An 11,217-nucleotide genomic window follows, 5' to 3' on the forward strand; every position below is an offset into this window, starting at 1 on the left:
GAGTGGTACTCACTGCTTGCCGGCCAAACCCCTGAAGCTTCCTGGGCCATCCTCCATGGACTCTCCTTCCTCTTTTTACTTCCTTGTTTTGACAGGTCAGATAGAGAGGATATAGTAGAGAATTGAGAGCTAAAGAGGCAACAGAACCAGCAGATGGAAGAGCTTGGGAGGCTGCCCAGGCGCCCTCCCTGTGGTTCATCTACCAGCCTCCTCTTCTGCCAGTGGCACACCATCGCTCCCACTGCAGGTCAAGTGTGGGGATGAAGTGTTACCTCTCCTCTCCTAAGGCCATAGCCTTTCAGGATAAATGCAGGAAGTGATGCGGGGTGGGGGTGGGGGGGGGGCGTGGTATAGAAATGTTTCTAAGCACCCCAACCCCACCAAATTGTATCCCCAAGAAGGGGAAGATGAAGATTCTACTTTTGGCCAATGTTTCCTGGCTCTTTCTCTCTTCTCTTTTTATAGCTCACTAGAGTAGAAGGGGTAAGCTTTTTGCTTTGCTTTCGCATGTAGCAGGGTCTATGATTATACTATATCCTGAATTTCTCTACCCAATATGTTACTGTAACCTTGATGTTCCTGTTGCCTAGGCATGGCTGCTAACATGTTCATGGGAGCTTCAAGAACTTAGAAGAAGCTTTCTCTCTCTACAAATCCTGACTCTTAAGATCATTGTCCTGTTAGAGACTCAAACAAGCATTTACTTTGTAAAGTCAGAGCTGAGTCATGACATGGAGCTCTAGTTAATATCTGCCTTCTGCCTGAAGTGCTGAGAACTGTTGCTGCCCCACCCCAGGTGGAAACCTGATCAGTCAGGCTGTGGCAGAGGCGGGTGGAGAATCAGCCTGTGTCTGCGGCCCCCTCCCCACTGTTGCCCTGGGGGGCTGGCTGGCCCTGTTAGTTGCCCCCCGCCACCCCCACGAGCTTCCTATTCTGGGCTAGACACTATATTTCAGAGAGAGTTCCACATACCACCGAGCGTCCGCCAGGCTGACACACCGACTTGGAAAATGAAGTGAACAGCAAGACGTTCTGGCCACACGACAGCACGTGGCATCCTCCAGAAGTCTGAGTGCAGGAACACCTGACCCTTCTCCACCCCGGAAATGGGGTTTGGAGAGCCTGGCGTCATAGGTGTCAAGCGGGGTGTGGCAACGGCCGTGGTATTTTACTAGAATAGTCTTGTGTGAGCTTGGGCAGTTTTCCTGACTGAGTAGCAGCCAAGATCATTCCCTGGTTTCCCAGGAGGTCCTGTAAGCAAACAAATATGATTTTAAAATCCCCTTTCTGATGGGGGATTTTGTTGGACAGATTTTGTTGTCTCCTGGTAAGAACTCTGTCCAACACAGGTGGGGAGCCCAGGGCATGAAGAGTTGCCGGATAGGAACATACTTCAAAAATATTATCCCCTTTAAACATGTTCTCTGAATGCATGCCAAGTGAATTTATAAGCATCTTGCTGAAATTGTGAGGAAGAGATACCTAAAGATTTTCAGGAAGGAAGGAATGGTAAATGGAAATTAATTATAAACTTGCTGCTATCACAAATTTATGATGTGTAAGAGGCCAATGCTTTTGTCTTTACTTAGTACGCTGCCTTTGTTTTATTGTATTAAAGGTTAAAAAATAAATAGATGTAGAGTGCTTCATGGCTTCGTTTATGATCTCAGGCCTCAGCCCTATTTTTCTCAAAAGCTTCTCCACAATGGGTTCCCCTACTACTGAGGTTTCAAGGAAACTCACCATTAGGCTGGGCATAGATTCCTAGCCACACATTATTGGGATGATGTACTCAGTAATTAATGAAGTATGACCTGGTAACTGCAGCCTTTATCTTGAGCGACCAGAGGATGCTCAGGTTCTTTCCAGCCACAACACTTTACAACTCGCTCAATCCAGTTTCTACGACACTGAAGTCTTGTTTCTCCAACCAGACTGCAAGCTTCTTGCTGGTCAGGACATCCTTCCTAGAAAGCTCAATGATTCCCACACAGATTGCCCTGCATGATGTAAGAGTCTATGCCAGTGTCCCAGGAAGGGGATCTGGGATTCACCAGCATCTGTCTGGTTTCTGAGATGAGGGAGTGCTTTTGTGGGTAGCAGATTTTCCCAGACCACCAGGAAGAGAAGAAAGATGGACCACCCTTCTACAGCCAGTCTGAACAATCTCACATATGAAGACAGAAAAAGACGCTGAGTACAGAAGGACAAAGCATCTCAGTCAGCCCTGGACCAGCAGGTGGGAGCCAAGGAGCTGCATGGTTGCTTCATCTCACCGAGACTGGTGGATTTTTATGAGAATTCACCAGCTGTCATGGATATGAGGGTAGTGGGGCTTCCCTCACTGGGCTGTGTTTCAGACAGGTTCTAAGTGGCTTGGTCCATTCAGATTGTGTGGTTTATAAAATACAAATGTGTACTTCTCACATTTCTGGAGGCTGGGAAATCCAAGATTAAGGCATCATCAGATTTGATCTCTGATGGAGGCCTGCCTCCTGGTTCATAGACAGTCATATTCTCACTGTGCCCATACATGGTAGAAGAGAGAAGGGGGCTCCCTCAGTTCAATCAGTTCAGTTCAGCCTCTCACTCATGTCCAACTTTTTGTGACCCCATGAATCACAGCACGCCAGGCCTCCCTGTCCATCACCAACTCCTGGAGTTCACTCAGACTCATGTCCATCGAGTCAGTGATGCCATCCAGCCATCTCATCCTCTGTCGTCCCCTTCTCCTCCTGCCCCCAATCCCTCTCAGCATCAGAGTCTTTTCCAATGAGTCAACTCTTCGCATGAGGTGGACAAAGTACTGGAGTTTCAGCTTTAGCATCATTCCTTCCAAAGAAATCCCAGAGCCGATCTCCTTCAGAATGGACTGGTTGGATCTCCTTGCAGTCCAAGGGACTCTCAAGAGTCTTCTCCCTAGAGTCTCTTTTATAAGGACACTAATCCTATTCATGAGGGCTCCACCCTCATGTCCTAATCATCTCCCAAAGGCCCCACCTTCAAATGCCATCACACTGAGGATAAGGTTTGGAAGGAGAGGGTGGGACACACACATTCCATCTCTGTCACTAAGTAAACACACTTTGGACTTCTTGGAGCTGAGAGATTAACAGTCTGGCAGAGATGACTGCTCACATTCCTGTCTGCTGAAGATGTAATGATGCACAAAGCGACCTGAAGGTTCACATCGCCTCCTTGCTTACAGCCCCTCAGAGGTATTGCACAGGGAAGAAAACTCCACCCCTCACCCTGAGATTCAGGACTCCGTGGGAGCTGCTCCTGAGTCCTCACCCAGTTCATCTCCTCACCACTTCCTCCCTGACTGTAGTCACCGGGTCCTTCTCTCTGTTGCTTGGGCATCCGGAAGGCTTCCCTTCCTCAGGGCATTTGCATGTACCATCCCCTCCCTCTCCTACATGATCCCCTACTCACTCCCTAGTCAGCATTCTTTGTCTCGCTTGGTCACTGCCAAATCCTTCACTCCCCAAACTGTGTCTAGCTCGTAGTAGGTGCTTAGTTAATATTTGTTAACTGGAATGGGTGAATTTAACTCAGATGACCATTATATCTACTACTGCACGCAGGAATCCCTCAGAAGAAATGGAGTGGCCATAATGGTCAACAAAAGAGCCCAAAATGCAGTACTTGGATGCAATCTCAAAAACAACAGAATGATCTCTGTTCGTTTCCGAGGCAAACCATTCAATATCACAGTAATCCAAGTCTATGCCCCAACCAGTAACGCTGAAGAAGCTGACGTTGAATGGTTCTATGAAGACCTACAGGACCTTTTAGAACTAACACCCAAAAAAGATGTCCTTTTCATTATAGGGGACTGGAATGCAAAAGTAGGAAGTCAAGAAACACCTGGAGTAACAGGAAAATTTGGCCTTAGAATACGGAATGAAGCAGGGCAAGGACTAATAGAGTTTTGCCAAGAAAATGCACTGGTCATAACAAACATCCTCTTCCAACAACACAAGAGAAGACTCTATACATGGACATCACCAGATGGTCAACACCGAAATCAGATTGATTATATTCTTTGCAGCCAAAGATGGAGAAGCTCTATACAGTCAGCAAAAACAAGACCAGGAGCTGACTGTGGCTCAGACCATGAACTCCTTATTGCCAAATTCAGACTTAAATTGAAGAAAGTAGGGAAAACCACTAGACCATTCAGGTATGACTTAAATCAAATCTCTTATGATTGTACAGTGGAACTGAGAAATAGATTTAAGGGCCTAGATCTGATAGATAGAGTGCCTGATGAACTATGGAATGAGGTTCGTGACATTGTACAGGAGACAGGGATCAAGACCATCCCCATGGGAAAAAAATGCAAAAAAGCAAAATGGCTGTCTGGGGAGGCCTTACAAATAGCTGTGAAAAGAAGAGAAGTGAAAAGCAAAGGAGAAAAGGAAAGATATAAGCATCTGAATGCAGAGTTCCAAAGAATAGCAAGAAGAGATAAGAAAACCTTCTTCAGTGATCAATGCAAAGAAATAGAGGAAAACAACAGAATGGGAAAGACTAGGGATCTCTTCAAGAAAATCAGAGATACCAAAGGAACATTTCATGCAAAGATGGGCTCAATAAAGGACAGAAATGGTATGGACCTAACAGAAAAAGAAGATATTCAGAAGAGATGGCAAGAATACACAGAAGAACGGTACAAAAAAGATCATCACGACCCAGATAATCACGATGGTGTGATCACTGACCTAGAGCCAGACATCCTGGAATGTGAAGTCAAGTGGGGCTTAGAAAGCATCACTACGAACAAAGCTAGTGGAGGTGATGGAATTCCAGTTAAGCTATTCCAAATCCTGAAAGATGATGCTGTGAAAGTGCTGCACTCAATATGCCAGGAAATTTGGAAATCTCAGCAGTGGCCACAGGACTGGAAAAGGTCAGTTTTCATTCCGATCCCAAAGAAAGGAATGCCAAAGAATGCTCAAACTACCGCATAATTGCACTCATCTCACACGCTAGTAAAGCAATGCTCAAAATTCTCCAAGCCAGGCTTCAGCAATATGTGAACCGTGAACTTCCTGATGTTCAAGCTGGTTTTAGAAAAAGCAGAGGAACCAGAGATCTAATTGCCAACATCCGCTGGATCATGGAAAAAGCAAGACAGTTCCAGAAAAATATCTATTTCTGCTTTATTGACTATGCCAAAGCCTTTGACTGTGTGGATCACAATAAACCCTGGAAAATTCTTAAAGAGATGGGAATACCACACCACCTGACCTGCCTCTTGAGAAATCTGTATGCAGGTCAGGAAGCAACAGTTAGAACTGGACATGGAACAACAGACTGGTTCCAAATAGGAAAAGGAGTTCGTCAAGCCTGTATATTGTCACCCTGTTTATTTAACTTATATGCAGAGTACATCATGAGAAACGCTGGGCTGGAAGAAGCACAAGCTGGAATCAAGATTGCCAGGAGAAATATCAATAACCTCAGATATGCAGATGACACCACCCTATGGCAGAAAGTGAAGAGGAACTCAAAAGCCTCTTGATGCAAGTGAAAGAGGAGAGTGAAAAAGTTGGCTTAAAGCTCAACATTCAGAAAACGAAGATCATGGCATCCGGTCCCACCACTTCATGGGAAATAGATGGGGAAACAGTGGAAACAGTGTCAGACTTTATTTTTCTGGGCTCCAAAATCACTACAGATGGTGACTGCAGCCATGAAATTAAAAGATGCTTACTCCTTGGAAGGAAAGTTATGACCAACCTAGATAGCATATTCAAAAGCAGAGACATTACTTTGCCAACAAAAGTTCATCTGGTCAAGGCTATGGTTTTTCCTGTGGTCATGTATGGATGTGAGAGCTGGACTGTGAAGAAGGCTGAGCGCTGAAGAATTGATGCTTTTGAACTGTGGTGTTGGAGAAGACTCTTGAGAGTCCCTTGGACTGCAAGGAGATCCAACCAGTCCATTCTGAAGGAGATCAGCCCTGGGATTTCTTTGGAAGGAATGATGCTAAAGCTGAAACTCCAGTACTTTGGCCACCTCATTCGAAGAGTTGACTCATTGGAAAAGACTCTGATGTTGGGAGGGATTGGGGGCAGGAGGAGAAGGGGACGACAGAGGATGAGATGGCTGGATGGCATCACTGACTCGATGGATGTGAGTCTGGGTGAACTCCGGGAGTTGGTGATGGACAGGGAGGCCTGGTGTGCTGCGATTCATGGGGGTGTGAAGAGTCGGACACGACTGAGCGACTGATCTGATCTGATCTGAATGAGAAAACTCACTGGGTTTTGACTAGCATAGGTTCTAACTAGCATGATGCGTTCATGTGCAATGGAAGCAGTGGTAGCTCCAGCTTTGCCCTTTTCCTCACCTTTCTACTCTTAGGTTCCCAAGCTGAAGGCAAGAATTTGATAGAGTCCCATGGATTTCTTGGACCCAAAGCTTTCCTTTATGCCATTTCCCATGGGCCAGCCTGTGTCATCTTCGAAGCTGAAGTCTGACTGTGCCATGACAGTCCTTAGAGGCTTGCCTAACAAGTATGAAGCTTTGTCTTATGCTGTGTCCTCTTTTATTTAACACTTTTGATCTTCATAACAACCTCTTTGGTTTTTCTATTCTTACTTAATAATCAAGGACCCCAAGTCTTGGGAGCATTAAGAAATGTGTTCATAATCACCCATCTTACAAATTATACAACCAGATTTTGACTCTGAAGCCAGTGTTCATCCCTTCATGAGGCTGTAAATTGACAGCAGCCTCTGGAGTGTCACTGAGGTCATGCATTTCAGCCATCCAATCTGCCTGCCGACTCAGGAGATGCAGGAGACACAGGTTAGATCCCTGGGTCAGGAAGATCCCTCAGAGTAGGAAATGGCAACCCACTCCCATATTCTTGCCTGGGAAATCCCACGGACAGAGAAGCCTGGCAGTCTACAGACCATGAAGTCACAGAAGAGTTGGACGTGACTGAGCAACTGAGCATCCACTCGCAGGGCACCTCACTGGAGATTAGAGTGGGTTGACAACAAGATTGTAAGACGTGAAACCCACAGGTAGTCAAGGGTCAAAGGCAGAGCCAGTGACTCGGGCCACCTGAGCCAGGTAACCCTACACGAGGCATCTGGCCTCGCCTGACCTCAGCAACCTCGTCTCCAGATTGGAGAAATGGCAACCAGAGTCCACTGACGGCTCCAGAGTGCTGGGAGAATTAACTAATAAATGATTGGGAGCACTTGGCCAATGTAAAGTGCTATATAAATGCTTAATAGTAACAACCACCCTGTCAGGCATCCAGGGTTGCTTTTGAGCCCTGTGGTCCCTGTGTAATGATACTGAACCCTACAAAGTGCTTTACGAATAGTAAATAATTCATTCGCAGGGCACCCCAGGGAAGCGAGAAAGGACTCCTCTTACTTTAGAGGAGCTGAGATCCAGCGTTTGCTGGGGCTGCTCAGCCGGGAGTCCTCTCAAAGCCAAGTTTGCGTCTCCATGGTCCTCTGCGTCGGGCCAGGCTGGGCCCAGCTGCTCACGGATGAGAATGAGCGGAGCCTTCCGCCCACTCCCACCCCGGGGCTCTGGTCAGGCATTTGCCTGTCAGGCTCTGGAGCTCAAGGCCACAGATGGGAAGGGTGAGCAGCACGGGAAGATGAATGAACGTAGCTGGAAGTGGGAAACATACAGCGGCTGCTTGTTGGTCAGGCGCTCGGCCTTTGAGGAGAGTGGGCCCCTCCGGGACCTTGGAGAGGAGGTTGCCGGGGAAGGGAGATGACAGGGAAGGGTGGCTGGAGGGAAGAGGCACTGAACTCAGGCCTTGAAGGGGGGTCCTCCTCGAGCAGGAGCCATAACCCGAACTTGGCCAGAGAGACGGAGCCTAGGGAAGCTGGAGGGGCCTAACTTCCCAGTGACGGGGCAGAAGCCCACTGTTCAGAGAGCTGCTGTGTAGGGTTCAAGTCCAGGGGCCTGAGCTCAGGGTGTCAAGACAGGAGTGGGTTCGGCCCTGAACGATGGGGCTGGAAGGCCACCAGCAAAGCATCAACTTTGTGTGGGGTCAGTGCCCAATGCTGTATGTATGGATGTGAGAGTTGCACCATAAAGAAGGCTGAGCACCAAAGAACTGATGCTTTTGAACTGTGGTGTTGGAGAAGACTCCTGAGAGTCCCTTGGACTGCAAGGAGATCCAACCAGTCCATCCTAAAGGAGATCAGTCCTGGGTGTTCATTGGAAGGACTGATGCTGAGGCTGAAGCACCCCCTTTCTCATGCCATTTATCTTTGTAAGAAGAGAACAGGGATTGAACCCACATCTCTTATTTTTCCTGCACTGGGAGTCAGGTTCTTTACGACAGGGCCCCATAGATAGGCAGAAACAAAGAAAGAGAGAGAGGGAGGGAGGGAGGGAGGGAGGGAGGAAGAAAGGAAGAAAGAAGAAAGTTAATTGCTTTCCAATTAAATAGTTAAGACAATTACTATCATATAGTGGTAGAATTTTTTAATGAAACAAATATTTACAAAATAATTCTAAACATCTAAAAAATAAACAACTGGGAAATGTTGGAAGCATTTCTTAAAAGAACAGAGAACTGTTCTGCCAGATTTTAAAATCTGTACTAAAGTTCCAACAATTAAGTGTTTTATTGGCGGAAGAATTTGCAAACAGATCAATGGAAGAGACTAAGTAAGCACAGAAAGAAATCTTCAAAATATGTAAGAACTGAGAAGATGATAAAAGGAGCATCACACCCAAGGGGAAAGGAAATATATTAGTCATCAAATAGAATTTTTATTTATAATGAAACCTTAGAAAATAGAAGTAAATATATGTCAATAATTACTAATATCAGGATGGTGGAGGCACTTCTAAGGTCAGCAATAAAAATTACTACAGAAGAAAACGTGATAGATTAAGCTGCACAATCTATGTGTATATATATATCTTATATATGCTATATCAAAAATACCACATTTAAAAAATAAAAGGATAACACAAACTGAAAAAAAAGTAGTTTCAACAAATATGACAAAGGAGTCAACATCCTTATCATTTAAGAGACCCTTACAAATCAGAATGGTATGGATGGAGCACAGTTTTGTTTAACTCTTCACCAGAGGAGCCTGGCTCCAGTCCGTGGGGTAGCAAAGAGTCGGACATGATTTAGTGACTAAACCACGAAGTGGAACTTACTATAAAGTTACAATCTTTCCCTAAACCAGGGAGTGTTCCTGGCAGAATAGCAGCAGCAGCATCTTGACAAGAGCTGGGCCGGACACTATTCTCCTGATGGTCCTCCAGGTAAGGGGCATTATCCCCATTTCCCAGACCAGGAACCAGGCTCACCATGTTGAGAGCCAGCATCAGCATCACTGTGGGATCCGAGGCCAGATGTGTCCGGCTCCCAACCTGTACCATTCCCACCAAACCATGCTGCCTAGCCTGAACATCCCCTTTAAGCAGCCGCCAAAACATTCTTAATGCATTAGGACCCTAGAAGACCATAGGCAACCCCCACAGACCTTGGCTGACCAGACCTGCAGGCCCACGTCTTGAAAACCACAAAGATGCCACTGATGTAAAGCACATCCATCACAGAGGCTGTGTCTACTTGGAGAATGCTGTGCCTCTGTTGCTGGCTGAGCCCTGGATCAAGAATTCCCTGAGAGTAGGGACAACCCCTGTGCTAAGATGTAGAGGTGCTGCATAAGTGATAGCTAAATAAATAAGAACTGAACCACGTTCCAGGCACTGGCTGAAGACTTGGCGCCCATTATCTCCTGGAATCTCATGGCAGAGACAGTGATTATCTACACCAACCATGATCCTCCTTTCCTCCCTAGTTATAGAACCCTGGTTTTTAGTTAAGAGAAGATATACCAGCTAAAATCTTTATTCACCTCCCTCCCTTGCAGTTAAAGGTAGTCTGACTGTTTCTGGCCAATGGAATGAAAATGAGCTGCTCTATGGGAATGCCAGAAAATGTATTCAACTGGGAAGAGAAAGCTCCATCTCCCCAGCACCCCTACCTTCTTTCTGGCTGCCAGCCTGGAACGCTGACATGATGGCTGGAATTTTCCACCAGCGTGGACCGTGAAGTGACCTTGACGGTGAAAGCTATACGCCAGGGTGTGAAGAAAAAGAGGGAATCCTGCCCTGCGATGTCACCATGGGACTGCCTTTCTAATGCTGGGGAGTCTGGCTCCAGACTTTCTTAAACCATCAAGACTTAATTTCTCTGCTTGATTGCATTTTAACTTAATCCAAAGCCTTATGAATTACCTCAATGATTCTGAAAGGCGGACTACAAAGGCGGACTGCTAAATTTTTCACTCCTCTGAAATTGGGGAATTTGGGGGCCTCTAGTAAAGTCGGGTAGACTTTTCCAGCACTGTGAACACACCCAGGTGTCCTGGAGTGTGCTCTTGCCCCTCCAGTGGGAAATGATGGCTGAAGACTGAGAATTAGGGTCAGTGTGTTCTTCATGACATCTCTCTGCTGCCTGGGACTAAAGCAAAAGTACAAGTCTACCCTGGCTTGGGACTTCGCTGGTGGTCAAGTGGTTAAGAATTTGTTTTGCAGTGCAGGGGACACGGATGCAATCCCTAGTCTGGGATGACCCCACATGCCACAGAGCAGCTAAGCCCAAGCACTGCATCTGCTGAGCGGGTGTGCTCCAGAGCGCATGTGCCACGTGCCACAGCTCCTGAGGCCTGCACACCACAAACAGCGTCCACGAGCTGCGACCGAAGTCCCCACATGATGCGACAAAGGTCCCATGTGCCACAACTATAACTCAACGCAGGCAAACAAATAAATAATTTTTTTTAACTAGCAGATAAGATTTACAAAAAGAAAAATCTGCCTAGGCTTAGCCTTGTCGTGAAAGAAAAAGATATTTAAATGCTCCCTTCAGCAGACTGCTTTTAGCTACAGAAGAATTCACCACCATTAATTATGATGGTGATAATTATACAATGTATCACATATACCATGTAGTTAAAGTATATGATTAAATAATTATCACATTTCATGATCTCTTATGGGTCATTCCAGGATAATGAGCAGAGTTAATTATGTCAAATTACACCTACCTTGTTCCCATGCCGAATGCCCAGGCGTTTACCTTCCTGGACCCCGGTATCCTCACCTGTAAGATGAGAGGTTTGAATGAGAGGCTCAAGGATCTCAGAACAGGGCTGTTCTGAGCCCCGGGAGAGAGCAAGCCATTTCCTCTGG

This window comes from Bos indicus, chromosome 28 (assembly GCF_029378745.1).
Source record: "Bos indicus isolate NIAB-ARS_2022 breed Sahiwal x Tharparkar chromosome 28, NIAB-ARS_B.indTharparkar_mat_pri_1.0, whole genome shotgun sequence".
In the NCBI taxonomy this organism is placed as follows: Eukaryota; Metazoa; Chordata; class Mammalia; order Artiodactyla; family Bovidae; genus Bos; species Bos indicus.